Source organism: Equus caballus, chromosome 12, assembly GCF_041296265.1.
Source record: "Equus caballus isolate H_3958 breed thoroughbred chromosome 12, TB-T2T, whole genome shotgun sequence".
NCBI classification, from domain to species: domain Eukaryota; kingdom Metazoa; phylum Chordata; class Mammalia; order Perissodactyla; family Equidae; genus Equus; species Equus caballus.
Window position 1 is genome coordinate 8783492 of NC_091695.1, and position 15672 is coordinate 8799163.

Sequence of the window (15672 nt, forward strand, 5' to 3'; positions counted from 1 at the left end):
GTAGTGATGGTCTTGATGGAAAGAATGGAGTTATCATTATTAGTAATACAGAATGGTTTCTTAGAGAAAGAAAAGAATCAAGTTGAAGAAGCAGAGCTAAGAGGGGTCTGTTAGCCTAGAAAAGCAGAAAAATCTGTTTTCTGTTGTAATTCAGCACAAAGTTTACAGAAACACAGTGACAGCACCAACACACATAGAAATGAGGCCCAAATTTGGGTGCTTGTATGCAGTTACTCCAGTTTTTCTGGATCATCATAGACACATATAGAATGATAGGGCTAAATGGGACCTTGGAGATGGTCCTGTACAACCCCCTCATTTTGCATTTTACATTTTCTATGAGGATAGAGTTTGGTGAAATTTGGCCAGGATTGCAGTACAGTGAAGCCAGGGAAATGTGTGGTGTGTTTAAAGAGGGATTTCAAGTCAGGATGCAGGGAAAGAGGGAGGAAGTTCCTTCAGTTTTTGAGTGGTACCTAGGTAGAAAAGCTAAGTCAAGAAGCTGGCGATTTTTCCCAAATTAAGTAGAAGAGAGAAGGAGGGAAAGAGAGAGAAAACTCTAACTTTATGCTAAACAGTCTTAGAGTGGATTTGTAGTTAACATTTAAAAGCCCACGATAAGGAAAATTCTTATTCTATTATTTCTAGGAACTTGGTTTCCTAAAATGGAAAGGAAGTTTGGGCGAGAGTTTGGCAGTGCCGATGGTTCCAGCGAATGAAGAATCCATTTGCAGCTGGTGTTGAAAGTGGTAAGCAGTTAATGTTAATCTGTTACTGCTTAGGATAAATATATCTTGGCTTTTGAAAAAAATCACTTTTAACTAAGTTTATGCTTCGTGCTTTCTTTTAAATAACGAAGTGTCTCAATAGGAACTAATGAGTCAGATTAATTTGGCGTGGAGTTCTGAGCAGGGGAGGGGGCAAGAATCCTCTTTCGGAACACTAAGAAGGCTCTGCTCAGTTTGCTGTACAATTCACCAAGCCACGGTGGGGCTGGAGGGAGTGTTCTCTGAGGGGGGAAAGGCTCCCCACTGTGCTTGCTCCCCAGTTACAATAGGACTGGATTGCTGAATGAGGACTAGTGTGTCTGTTTACACGGAGAGAAAGAAGCCAACAGCGTGGAGGCTGAAGCAAAGATAAGATTTTTATGGCTCCGAACCCACTTGTGTATTATTCTTTATGAAAAGCGTTTACCTACCATGTCAGTATTTTAGAAAGAGGCTTTTAGTTTGGCATTTTTTTAATTAAAAAAGAAAAACATTGCCATTATTTCTGACCATATTATTGTCTGCAGTGTTGTAGGATTTGGGGGCTGTTAGAGGCTCTCCATATTGTACCCCTCAACCTAGCCCAATACCACAGTCCACCTCCATCGTTAGGACAACGGCTTCGGGAAAATGGGTAGAGCTGAGGAATAAATGCTTTATTAGTTTAAGTCTTTCTCTCTTCTTTTTGCCTTTGATTCTGTCTCCCCTGGCAGCTCCCACTGTAGCATCATCTTGTTGCATTGAGGGATGGAATCAAGTTAGAGATGAGAAACTGAGGCACAGCACAATCGTATGTGTACCTCCAATCTCTAAGGAGTGTATGACAAAGCAAAATGAAAGGCCGAACTCAAGCTTTTAGTCTGGGTGGACACCTAGCAGAAATGTTGCTTCTGCCCTAGAAATTGGTCGGGCCCCTGCGTGGCCAAGTCCACTACCCTCCGCTTTGCGTTTGTAAAATTGTACCACAAAGGTCACTCCTTTGAAAGAAAGCCTTAGGAAATCACAAGTAGCCAAGAGTGACTTAAGGAAAAGGAATTTGGTAGTGCTTGTGCATAGGAATTTTTTTAAGTTCTATATTGCTCTAAAGCATCAGGTGACGTATGAGCAAGAGACTTTCCGTGATGCGAAAGTGACACCTGTGGTTGGCATTATTTCTGGGCCTTCTAACTCACCTGTGCTCGCCAACTTTATTCATCCGTGTGGAATCCCAAATGGGATGTCCTGGTGAGGAACAGGACATTGCTGGGGTCTGGGGAATGAAAGGTCACAAGGCCCTAGTTTGTTTAGGGTTGGAGTCAGGAGAGGTAACACGAGCCCAACTGTGATCTATGCATCAGAACACAAAAACAAAATCAGAATATGCCCTCACATGTTGGGCAAAGAAATGTTAGACAAATCTTGATATGCTAAAAAAAAAAAACGCTAAGTGGGGTCTGGTGGAATCATACCGAGGGAGGAATTAGAAAACAGGTCTAGGAAAAGAAACTGGGGGGAGAAGCAGCATAATTAATACTAATTTCCCCCTTCCAGAGTTCGAAATAGTAGATGCTTATGTGAAATTAAGTGAAAATGTAAGGAATCTGAAAATTGTCCAAGCAGAAAATAATTTTTCTTTGGAGAGAAGGCATGTGAGCTAATGAATGTAAACCTGCATTAAAATGGAGAGAAAATTAGGAGCAGAAAGGAGAAGGAGAAGCAAGATAATTGTTTTTAAAAATTCAGCCTAAATCTTACTCTGCCTTGGGTATTTAATATTTCCATCTTAGAGTACATAGTGTTTTAAATATGTGTTTTTGGAGAAATTAATTTGAAGCTAGAAAAAGCCTTTTGAAAGCTAGAAAGTTTAGAGTTTGGATTTTTTTTTTCTTTTACTTGTTTATTTGAAATTTAGGCTATAGAAACTATGTATAAAACAGGTATTATTACGTATTAGAAAACATCTAAAAACAGATAAGGAGAGTTAATGACTTAATTACATTGAAAGAATATTAAAAGTATTGAGTCATAAATAAGACCCACAAGATACGTCAATGGCAGAATAAAATGTGGAACTAAGTATAAGAAACTACGATTTTATTATGGTTCTGCAATAAAATTTAAAACAGAATTATTTTTTAATTGGCATCATTGATTTAATTTAATTATATTTAAGCCTTGCTGTCTAAAATTAGGACTCAAAAAATTCAAATATCCATCATCCCATTATTGATTTTTCAGAGAGTAGAAGTGATTATAATCATTAACCTGTATCTTTTTCATTTTTATAGGAAAATGCCAGAAGGTTTATCTCCTGAAGAATCTGTGAGATCCTTTTAAAGGTGAAACTTTTCATCTTTAGGTAAGCAAAAGTTTTCTATTGTTTACTCATCTGTTGAAAAGAGAGCATTTCAATTAGACGTACTTAAGCTTTGCTTATCTTAACTCGTATAAAACATTATGAAGATGAGAGAAAGACAGATTTTTAAGTTAAATAAAACAAATTAGTTGGAAAATTTTCATTTAGAAAGATCAATGTGTTGGGGAAAAAAAAGACCCTTTTTTTGCACTTTCTAATAGACTGACATGATAGTACAATTCTTATCATCCATATTTTCTAAGTATTTAAGACATAACAAAATTAAAATTATATTTAGCAAAATCAGAAACTAAAGATTTTTTTCGACAACTAAAATATTCCTAAACATAAATGTAAATGTACGTGATAATAAAAAATAGACTATTTTGATAAATTTGAAAGACTGGTCACTGCTTTAAAAGCAGGCCAGTGGATTAAAGTTAATTAAGATTTGGGCAGTAGTAGAGAAGCTTAAATTACGGGACATAATCACATGCTAGGAAAATATTGCTTTGTAGGATCATAATGTAAATATAAACAATTTGTTTAATCAGGCAAGAACCTGTCCTTTGTGTGTGACGTCTTTTCAGTTTTTCTTTGTGTCATACCGGTAATGTAAGAAAAGAATAGACAGACTAACTTTTTGAGCATATTACAATATTAGCAACTCATTTTATTTTTGACAGTGTTTCTATTAATGCAGTTTACTTACATGAACAGTATGAACTATATATATGAAAATCAGAGGTTTTAAAGCAGATAAACTAAAAATGCAATTAAAACATCTAAACAAACATTTAGAGATGCTTTTACGTATTTTATAAAGTTAAAAGAATGAAAGAAATAGTTACCGAAATTATACATAGAATCTGATGTAAGATATGCAAATTTGTACAGTCTGGCTTTGTCACCAACACCCCATTTGGGAAAAGAAATAGATTGCAATGTTTGTCCTCTATTAGCATATAGTTTCAAGAGTAAACAAGATTTCTCCTCATTTTAAATACATTAATACAGTTATATATGAATATTTTTAAAAATCATAGTATTAAAGGTTTAGGATTTTAAGAAATATACATAAAACTTCATGGAGTAAAATAGAATCTAAAAATGGGGGAGAAAAATACTAAATTTTTTGGTATGAATTTGAAAAATTCATTTCTAGAATAAATTTGTTTTCTCCTTATAAATATGTTGATATTAATATTAAGTATATAGGTTAAGACTTACTTAAATTACTTAATTAGGATATAGTAAACTTCTAAGTTATCTTTAAAAGAAGAATTATGGTAATCTGAAAAAATGTATAAAATTATTTCTAATGTAATCTTTAAATAAAGTCCTTTATATATTGATTTTTAAATCTTGTATTTTGAAGAATAAAAGGAAAGAAAAAAATGACTAACTTCCTAATGGAAAATATAATCTCATAGCACTGAGAAGAGAGCTGTAAGCATGTAATAAATATACGAGGAGATCAATTTCATTTCTGACTTATTTTTGACTCTTTCTTATGAATCATACATTTTAACATCAGGAGAATAATTCATAAAATACGCATTAAATTTTTATGGTCTGGCAGCTATTAAAAAATAGAGGGAAAACAATGCAACTTCTCCCAGCTAAATTCTAACTAAAGTGTTAAGTGAAAATTAGAAAAATACAGAAGCTAAAATAGTATAATAAACTAAAATTCAAAATGTATATGTAATTTTTTATGTCTTGATATATAGCATTTATTTTAATTTTTAATTAAACTACATACTGTAACATGAATGAAAAAATAAATGATGGAGAAGTATTTTCTCGTTATAGTTTACTGGATCCAAAAATTTACTAATAAGCTAAATGTAATATTAAGGGACACGTTTAAAATAGAATGGTGTAGACTTTTGCTGAAGATGTATCTTTCCAACAAGGTTTTGAGGTTTTGTGTGTGTATTAGGATTTCTGAGCCTTGTGATTTGAAATTCATGATATATTTTGAGCGCCCTTTCAAATAGCAAATGTTTCTGTGGAAAAATCAGACATTGTGTAGATTTCATCGTATATTTGGGTGTGAGAAAACCAGCAGGTACTTCGGGAGAATTCTAGGTGTTGTTTTCATGCACGCATCAAATACCAAACAATGATTTTGTCTGTCTGTCAGTTACACGTCTGAGCAGGTTACATTTGTGTAAGTACATCTTAGACATTAAACTTCTATAGATGATACAATGATCTCTAAATGTGATTTTCATCTTTACTGAAATGATGGGCAATGTATTTAAAAGAAATGTAGTTTAAACGTTCTTTTTAATTAAAATGACAAAGACCTTGACGTAGTTCTTTCGTGAGTAAAATATGTGATTGTGCATTTTTTTGAAAGAATAAACTATTAGTTTATTTTCAGATTATATTAAAATGTTTCTTTACTTGTTGTTTGCTGATATTTTAATGTCAGAAAAGAATAAAGCAGCAGGATATGCTATTTCTGATTATCTATCAATAAAAAAAGGGAAAGCAAAGTATGTTGGCACAATAGGGTTTTCCCTTAAAAAAATTAACTTGAAATTGAAAAGATATATTGCCCATAACTGATTTTTCTTATTAGGATTTATTTAGAGTTGCGTAAATTTTCTGAGTCAATACATTTGGGAAATTTTGTCTTATAAGGTAGAGAGATTTAGGGACTCTGGGGTCAGTTATAGGAAGTCTTTCTTGCTGATTCTCAGAACTTAGAAAACAGATTTTAAATTAATAATGTTCACTACCAAAGTCTCTGGGCTATCATAATTTAGAAAAATGCCAGAAAATTATAAAGGCGAAGAGGAAGATCAATTGAGGCTCAGTGTACCCCTTACATGATAAACATTTGGCCATGTGAGGAGTACTCTGAAGATAACAAACAGTACTCTGTCAGGCATAATTTTCTAGGCAGTTGAGGTTGTTTGTGGGGTAAAGAAAGGAGCCGAGATAGCATAACTGTAACCGCTAGCCAGAATTCCCAAAGTTAGTGTCGAATTGTGAGGGTGAAAGTTGGTGCAACAATTGGGTGTTGGGAGGAGGCGAGGAGCAGGGTTCGCGAGCTCCGGCGCCACGACAGGGTTAACCGCGGCGCAGCCCGGTGCACTCTGGGAGTTGTAGGCCGCGGGCATTGTGGGAGTTGTCGTAAAAGTCGGCTTTCTTGCTGTCATGGCCGCCGCCGAGGCAGGAGTTGGGGGTTTCTGCCGTTCCGGACGGCTTGGGGGCTCTTTATACCGTCAAAAGGGCACCAGCAGCCCCCAAGTTGCCGAGGGCCTGTTAATTGTGTGCTTGGGAGGTGGGGGAGCGGTCTGGCGGGTTAATATTGGGGCCTGCTGTCGCTAGATTGGCCAGGGGGCCTCTGGCGGCTCCGGGCTCTTTGAGGGGCTCCAGCCTGCCGGACCCTGGCCGTCTGGCGGTCTGCCTTCGAAATGCCTGGGTGGCCAGCGCCTGAGCCTTCGAGGATGTGCTTTATTTTGTTGTGGTTTGTGTCCTGCACCCCTCCCCCTTTTCTGGCAGCGCTCGACTGTGTCGGACAAGTCGTTGATGTTCACGACCCTATTTGGGGTTCGGTTGGGCCCGCTTTCTTGGGTCTGGTGAGACTATGCAAAAGCTGGGAATTTGGAAGATGTGGACAGCACTAACCTGGGTGGGGTCTGTCTTGTTTGAGGTGTGAGAAATTGCATGGGTTCTGAGCGTCTCCGTGCATGTGTATTTCGCTTTCTCTTGCACGTGGTGAACTTTGCCCTTGTTTGCTAATGCTGAGGGGCTGTGTTAGGCAGTTCCTAGTTGTGAAATGCTTCTCTGTTAACTTGGATGTGTTTTTAAGTCGTTAGAGTCTCTAGAAGACTGTTTTGCGCTTGTCGGTTGTTTGTAGAAAGGTATTGTGTGCAAAAATGAATTTAAAACATGCTAGCGTCACAAGTACTTTGGTTCTAGAGAGTGAGCCCTCTGAGCTGCTCTGGTGCTGTGAAGTTGTTGGGGTACCTTGATGGCGATCAGGTTTGCTTTTAGCTGTGTTACTTTGCTCATGGCTCACAGAGTCCCTCTGTTTGTGGAGACACTTTGATCTTACTTGTTACTGGGTCCTTTCTCAACATGTGGCAAAGTGGGGGACACTGTGTACTGACATGCTAACCGCATGTGTCAGAATCTCAAGATAACACCAGATTGACAGGCCGGTCAGTACTTGTCTCACCTGCGAGCGCAAACCTGCACGTCACCGTTTCTGCCACCATGTACTGCTCCATAAATTCTGCCTTATTTCACAGCCTGGCTGTTGGCTTTGTAATTCAAAGTGTAACTGGGCATGAAAAGCCGTTTCTCAGGTAATATTTAAAACTCTCCCCCCCCCCCCCCCAATAGAACTGATGTCTAGAGCATTTTTTCACTGGAGTTTGGTGAAGTAGGGGATTTGAAATAAGGTACAATGGTTTTGGAAATCAGCAAACGATTTTTAGTTTTAGGGGCAGGCCACATGACAGAAATGATTTATAGAGAGAGTGAAAAAAATTGTATTCCATTTTTTTCTTGGTATTTTAGAGTGTATAAAACCTGTTTGTCATTGCTTTGGACCGCTTCCCTATATCATTAAAAAGCCCTTTGGTGCTTTGTGATGAAGCGAGTTTTCATAATTCTCTTATCTGAGTTTGTTTAGTACTCGAGAATATAGTATTGGTAGAGAAAGGACCAAAGCTGGATGGATGTGTGTGTGCGTGTTTCAATTGAATGTAATTTTCCGGTATAGATTCATAGACTCATAATGTTGGCTTGCTAGTTAGGTCTCAGGAAATTATTTCCTTCCCTCTGACCTGACCCCGATGTGTCTTAGAATATTAACTAACTTGCCAATTGAAAAAAGCTTGGGAAACTTATTTTCAAATGCTCCGTGTTGTCCCTGTTTGTTATTGTTTGGTGATATGGTAGAAGACTGCTGAGTTGGTTTTGTATCTTAGGAAAACTGGAATTTGTAGATCTGTGGAACCATTCAGAATCATTCAAAACCAGCCACAACCACAATTTGCTTTGAAAGAAGATGCGTAAATTTTTAATTGCCAAGTTACCTCCCACTTGAGTTAAGCAGAACAGTTCATTAGAGGGTGCTTTGAGACTGGACGGGTACTAACTTTGATAAATTTAGAGAGAAATTTATCTGTGCCTTTGCAAAGAACCCTTCTGGACGTCTATGAGTAGACGCTTCTCTCGACGAAAGGGTGAGGTTTTACACCTAGGAATTCTAACATGTAATCCCCGAGGCCTTTACATATTTTGTGCTCTGCTTTCCACCGCCATCACTTCAATTCTGCTGCTGCTGTGAAATATTTTTTTTGTAATACCTAGTCAGTTATAGTTTCAGAAAAAAAATCTGTTAAGATCCACTCCCTTCTGAAGCAGATGATTCCTAAGGTTGTGTATACATATTGGATAGATGTGTCAAAAGCTGTCTTTTTGAAACTTAGGCAGTGCATGGTTTTGATGTAACTCCTTTCAATGAGACATAACGCCAAAGGGTAACTTTCTTGGCCTAGGTGTTATAAATGAAAGCCTTTGGTCTAATGTTCATTCAAAAAAGAAACAAACTTCCTTAAAGTTTTCATTTGAGATTGTAGCCAAAATTTGGAAACACTTGGGGGTTGGGTAGGAGTATCTGTTTGAGGCCTTTACTCCAGTCTTTTCTAACTTTGTTTCCCTGTACACGTTGCTGAAAGTAAGCATTTCGTATGAATGCATGTCTGCATCTGTAAACATTTTTGAGTGGGAAAACTGCAAATACAACACATCACCCATTCAGAATTTGGCCCTGAGTTTTCATTCACGTTATTTGAGGAGGAAGAATTATTGATTGTACTTTGTGCACTTGTGTGTGTATTTTGTTTCCTTAAGTTTAATACATTCGTTTTTAGATGTCAGTACTCTTAAACATCCCTCACCTCCATCTTCCTGGAGGGTAATAAGGTTTCTGGGAGAAAGAGGGAAGGTATTTAAAATTTTCACTGCCTGTTGATGAATTTTCTGATTCTTCTTACATATACTTCTAGCACAGAATACATTCTCTCTGCTCTGCTGGGCCTTATTTTTTGAAGTCAGTGTATTAATTGTGTGATTTTTATGGGTAAGACACAATAAACCAACAGAGACTTCAAAATACTGTATATAGATTAAAAGATGCTAATTCATTTCTGTTGGAAAGAAAAAAAAATCGTTTGCATATATCCTGCCCTTAAAGGATTCTCTCTATATCTTAAAGCTTCAAAAGACCTTGAGAGGGGCTGGCTCGATGGCACAGCAGTTAAGTTCGCATGTTCCGCTTTGGTGGCACGGGGTTTGCCAGCTCGGATCACAGGTGCGGACATGGCACCGCTCGGCAAGCCATGCCGTGGTAGTCGTCCCACATATAAAATAGAGGAAGATGGGCGTGGATGTTAGCTCAGGGCCAGTCTTCCTCAGCAAAAAGAGGAGGATTGGCAGTAGTTAGCTCAGGGCTGATCTTCCTCAAAAAAAAAAAAAAAAAAGACCTTGAGAGATCATTTTGCTTTGTCCTCTGCCTTCCTTATTTTTCTTTTTATTCAGCTTGGTCCCTCCATGTGCCTGCGTGGTTCTAGAACTTAAATGACATTTTTGTTGATTTTGGAATTTCTTTTCCACATTATCTGCTTCAACTTTTAGAGACCATTTTTATCTAAAATATTCATAATAAGGACGTTATTTTAATAAAGCATTCTTATGTTACATTTTTATAATTTAAATGCTGTGCATGTTATATTTCTGTATTCTGGGAAAAGGTGAGTTAATGACGTCTGTAAACCTCAGCACAGAGCGCCACAGTTTAGCCTGTAAAACAATCCAGGATGTGGCTTTAGTTTCCTTTTCTGTTACTAACAGTCTTAGTTAAGGAAGAGACACATGACTTGTCATTTTCAGACAAGTTTTACTTGAAGATAGTGTTACTTCTTGCCTGGCACTCTCATGAAATACATATTTGTGAAAGTTTTTAAAGACAATATAAGAAGAAATCCTTGAATTCATGTGAAAGAATAGAAGAAAGCAGTTGTCTGTATGTTTACTAACCTAAGAAATTACTTGTAAACTGGCCTTCATAGTTTGTTTTCTTAACTCTGAAATAAATACGTTTCTGGATTTTAAATTGCTTTTAAAGTTTTTTCAAAGGAATGGGAACCATATTTTCAAGGAAGTTATATTAGAAGAGTGGCCAATTCGTTCCTTTTTATTTTAGTATTAACCGGAGGTATACACTATGTACAGTTTATGAGGGGAAAAAAGGCCCATTGTATTGGAGAATTAAGATGAAGACATCAGTGATTTTAAACTTTTGTACCATTTGTTATTTTTTTTATTATAGAATTTGGTTTTATCATATACTGGGGTTAAGTTTAAGATATTTGTGAAATGGCTTGTTCCTTGATAAAATCTTACATAATTTTTTTGAGATACATAGATTTAAGTAATTTTTTCTTCCTAACAAAAGATTTTAAAAAGGAAACTAATAGTAAAGTAAATGAAACTGACTTATATAGTCTACCTGAGGAGGAAAACTTGGAAAAAACAATTTTCATAAATGCAAAAGGTTGGAGACATGCAATCTAAAGAGTTTTTATAAATCAGTAGGAGAGGATTGAAGGGCTAAGCCATGTTTGACAATTCACAGAAGAAAAAAATATAAATGTCAGTGAATAATGTGGCAGATTGTGGTTTTCAAAGCTGGCCACAGCAGGGTCTCCCAGCTCACATGCGCTTCTGCAGTGCGGTGTCATTCTGTCATCAAAAGGTGGCAACTCTCCACTTCCTTGAGTCTGTGTGGGTTCTTTGACTGCTCAGACCGAGAAAACATGGTTGAAGTGATGCTGTGCCAGTCGCCGGTGTTGCTCTTACCTTGCCTGACAACTCCTGCTTCCTGCCTCTTGGAAGCCGGCCACTGTTGTAAAACACACAATGCCCCGGAAATCACTATGTTATAAGAAGCCCTCCGAGAGGCCCTGGAGGATAAGACATGACGTGTAGCAGCCAAGGAGCACCAAGAAACCAGACCTGTAAGTGAAGAAGCCGTTTTGGAAATGGGTCCTCAGCCCCAGCTACCCTGACTGTTGCTATGAAAATCCGAGGAACTGCTCAGTGGAGCCCTTCCCGATTTCTGACTCATAAAATCATGAGCAAAATAAAATGGTTTGTTTTAAGCTTCAGAGATTTGGGGTGCTTTGTTATGTATCAATAGATAACTGGAAAAAAATACTGAGAAAACATTTAATTTATAATAGATGGTAGTATAGGAGAAGATATTTGCATGTCGAAATCTGACAAGGACTCGTATCTACAATACAACAAAGAATGCCCACATCATCCGCAAAAACAAGAGCCCAGTAGAAAAAGGCAGGAAGGTTCCGAACAGGCTAACAACAGAAAGAGATGCTCAAACTCGTTAGTAATCAGAGAGGTTCCGATTAAAGGCACAGTGAAATCTCTCTTTATACCCAGTAGTCTGACAACAGTTAGAAAGATGGATAATGTCAAGTGTTGATGGGGGTGTGGGGATAGTGCGCTCAGACACTGGTGCCGAGAGGGTAAAGTGGTGGAAGCGTTCTGGAGAGCAGTACGGCAGGATTTAGTTAAATGAATAGAGATAATAAATTGTTTCTAAGTATACGTCCTCACAAAGTCTTACACAGGTATCTAAAGGAACAAATATGAGGATGTTGATCATTGCTTTTGGTGGCAGAAGCTCAGAGCCAACCTGGGGTTCTTAATCACCAGGGGGACAGGTAAAGTATGGTGGAGGCACACATATAATGCTATGCATTAGATAGAAGCAAAGGACTCCATATATCCCCCACATATATCTTAAAAATACAGTGTTAAGCAAAAGTAAGAAACAATGGGATCTGTTTAACAATACCATTTGTGTAAATTTAAAACACATGGACACAAAAATGTCTTGCAAGAAAATATTCAAAAACATGTCAGACACGTTGGCATGGTTTCCTAAGGACAAGAAAAAATTTGCCCACAGAGGGAGAAGGAGAGAATAGGAGTGGGGAATGAGGTAAAAGAAACTAATCTGAAAGGCTAATGATGATGGTGTGATCAAACTTTCTGTGCATGAGGTCCAACAATACTCCCTCCCCCAAGAAGGGAAAATTAGAATTCTCCAATAATCGAAGAAAGCAAATTGAAAGGATAGAACTATTTTTTAGATCAGCACACTTGGAAAAAAATATTGGAATGAAATCAGTACTTACAAGTGTGGTCAAACAGGCATTCTCATGTTTGTTGGATATGTAAATTGCTGTGACCTTCATAAAGGACGGTATTTACCAAGAGCCTTTAAAATGCTCATGTCATAGCAACAAACATTTGTAAGTTGAAATTAAGAATACAAAACCATTTAAATAGCACCACTAAACATGAAATACTTAGGGATATATTTTTAAAAGTATGTACGGGACCTGTACACTAAAACTACAAAATACTGCTGAGAGAAACTAAAGAATACCTAAATAATGAGAGAGACACCAGATTCATGCATTGGAAGGCTCAATATTAAGATTTCACCTCTTCTCAAATGGATCTATGAATCCAAAGAAATCCCAATCAAAATACCAGCGGGCTTTTTGCTAAAAATAGAATTCAACAGGCTAAAGTTTATATAGAAATACAAAGCCTCTAGAAATCTTTGTGATCTTCAGTAATGCAAAGATTTCTTAGATAAGACACAAAAAGTAGGGGGGCCAGCCTCGTGGTGCGGCAGTCAAGTTCACACATTCCTGCTTCAGCGGCCTGGAGTTCACTGGTTGGGATCCTGGGTGTGGACCTAAGCGCCACTTATCAAGCCATGGTGTGGCAGGCATCCCACATATAAAATAGAGGAAGATGGGTACAGGTGTTAGCTCAGGGCCAGTCTCAGCAAAAAGAGGAGGATTGGTAGCAGATGTTAGCTCAGGGCTAATCTTCCTCAAAAAAAAAAAAAAAAAAAACCCTAGGAAACATAAAAGAAAAAACTCCAATACATTGGATTTCATCAAAATTAAAGACTTCCTCCTCCAAATACATTACTAAGAAAATGAAAAGGCCAGCCATTGACTGGGGAAAAAATATTTTTTCATCTGATGAAGGATTCCTCTTCAGGATGTATAAAGAACTTTAAGAACTCACCAGTAAGAAGACAGATAACCTAATTAGAAGAATGAGCAGAAGCTTTTTATATAAATGAGCCAAAGATGGCCTCTGTGTATTGGCTCCAGGTTTGTTTATTTCTTCCCTGCAGGCTGGGACCTTTTAGCTCAAAAGGCCACCAGTGCCAAACTCAAATTTTTACACATCCCGTTATTTTAAAAGTAGCCCAAACAAGGGGATTTTTAGCCATTTAGAATCTGCCTGCTTTGCATACCCCGAGAAACCTACCCGTCAACTACTGGCAATAGATAAAATAAGTCCTAGGCCGTAAAGGCCCCACGCCTTTACTGCTGCTCTTCAGAGCTCTCCGACACACGGAGACTCCATGCCCGGCTGCTGGAGCACATGGTCTAGATGTGTAAGCCCCCTGTCTGATTCCCCTCTCCTCCACGAGTTCCCTTGCCCTCCTCCCCGTCTGGATGGAGACCCCTTCACCATACCTCTAGACAGTCTCCCGCCGTGAGGGACTTCATGCAGCCCTGAAGACACATACAACCCTGTCCAAGTGTCGCCCAGTAAAGCTGGTGTGTTACTGCTTCTTGTGTTCATATCTTTTTCCTTGATCAACTTCTCAATCCGTCAAATCCTCTACAAGACTTTAACAGACACACAAAACAGACTTCGCAAAATAAGAAACAACTGCCCACTAAGCACATGAAAAGATGCTCATTATCTTTACTCATCAGGGAAATGCTAATTAGAGCCACACTGAAATACCACTACATACCCGCTAAATAAAAAAGGCTGATGTGCTGGGGGGATTTGGGGAGGAAAAAACAGGAGAAAAAAAAGGCTGACACTACCAAGTGGTGGCAAAGATATGGAGCCCCTTTTGGAAAACAATTTATCGATTTCTTATAAAATTAAACACTTACCATGTCATCTGTAACTCCCCTCCTCGGTATCATTTACTCAAGGGAAATAAAAGCATCTGTTCACACAAATACGTATGTGAGTGTTCCTGGCTGCTTTATTCATAATAGTAAAAAATTGGAAATAATGCAAATGTTCATCAACCAAAGAATGGATAACCAAATGGAATACTACTCAGCAATACAAAGGGACAGGCTAGCAATACACACACCATGGATTCATCTCTGAGGCGTATGCTAAGGGAGAAGCCAGACACAAAATGCTACGTATGGTATGATTCCATATATATGCATTTCTAGAAAAGGCAAACCTAAAGTGATAGCCAGCAGAATCAGTGGTTATGATGGGTGACGGGTCAGGGAGGGGATTGACTATGAAGAAGCACAAGGAAACTCTTGAAGATGATGGAAGTGTTGTGTATCTTGACTGTGGTGGTTATGCAACTGTAGATATTTATCAAAAGTCATTACACACTGAAAACTTGTGAAGTGTATTTTAATTATCCCTCAATAAAGTGGACTGAGGAAAAAAAGCAGTCATCTTTTAACTCAGTAATTGCATTTCTAAGAATTTAATGTAAAGAAATAATCAGAGATGTGTATAAAACAGACTAGAGTGTTCATTTCAGCTCTGTTTATAACAGTGAAATACCTGAAGCAACCTAAATGCCCACGAATAGAATACAGTTTAGATCTATCTATGATATATTCATATATGGAATCAGTCAAGCCACTAAAATATATAGAAAATATGACTTGGAAAAATATGATTTGCTATTTTAAGTGAAAAGGCAGATTGCAATATAGTATGCACTCTCGCTTTTGCTTTTGTTTTCATTTTGAGCCTGGCAGTTAGTAGAATAAAAAATTGTTGACTGTGTGATTCATAAATGAGGGTGAGTGGGATTTTTGTGATATTATGCAAGTGGGATGTGAAAATCTGCTACCTCCGTTTGTATTTTCTTCTTCTGTTGGAAATGGAAGAGATTAAAAATTTAGACCAATGTTCCTTAGCAGCAAGATAGACCAAGTTCACCATTTCTTTTCTTTACTATAAAACAGGGATTATACGCACTCTGAAGGATGTTGACTAACATTTGCAAATCCCCAAGCTGATGCCCTTAGCTTGGACTTGTTAAAAAAAAATCTCCCTAAATTAGATTGAGGATACTTATCCGTTTGTATCTCAAATCAGAAGATAGTTGAAATGAGATTTTAACAAGGGCAAAGCTGTAATTAAACATGGATCTGCGGTCCATTTTCTGGGGTATGGAAAGGGTCAGAATATGTCATCACATCTATAGTCTGCAAGTTAAAAATTTCCCATCTACTGGTTGAGCAGCCCCAGAGCAGGAGTTCAGGACCATTAGGACTACTGAAAATTTCCACCTTGAGGCAGGGAAGGTCTCACACAGGTCATCTGAATAGTATTTGAACCTACAATCAGTAGGAAATAAAGAACCTGTGAAATTCTTTGATTAGTCTCTACCTTGGTGTCTTGAAATTTTCA

The 15672-nt window shown here is 37.7% G+C and overlaps 1 protein-coding gene across 3 annotated transcripts in view; it reads left to right on the plus strand.

Moving 5' to 3' along the window:
- The window catches only part of HSD17B12 (hydroxysteroid 17-beta dehydrogenase 12), a 263951-nt gene that overhangs the window by 83368 nt on the left and 164911 nt on the right, over positions 1-15672 (plus strand). For all 3 annotated transcript variants that reach the window (XM_070229332.1, XM_070229333.1, XM_070229331.1), the window contains 2 exons: positions 649-749; positions 3035-3105. The gene's annotated coding sequence lies outside the window, so the exon portion shown is untranslated. The remainder of the gene's footprint in view (positions 1-648; positions 750-3034; positions 3106-15672) is intronic.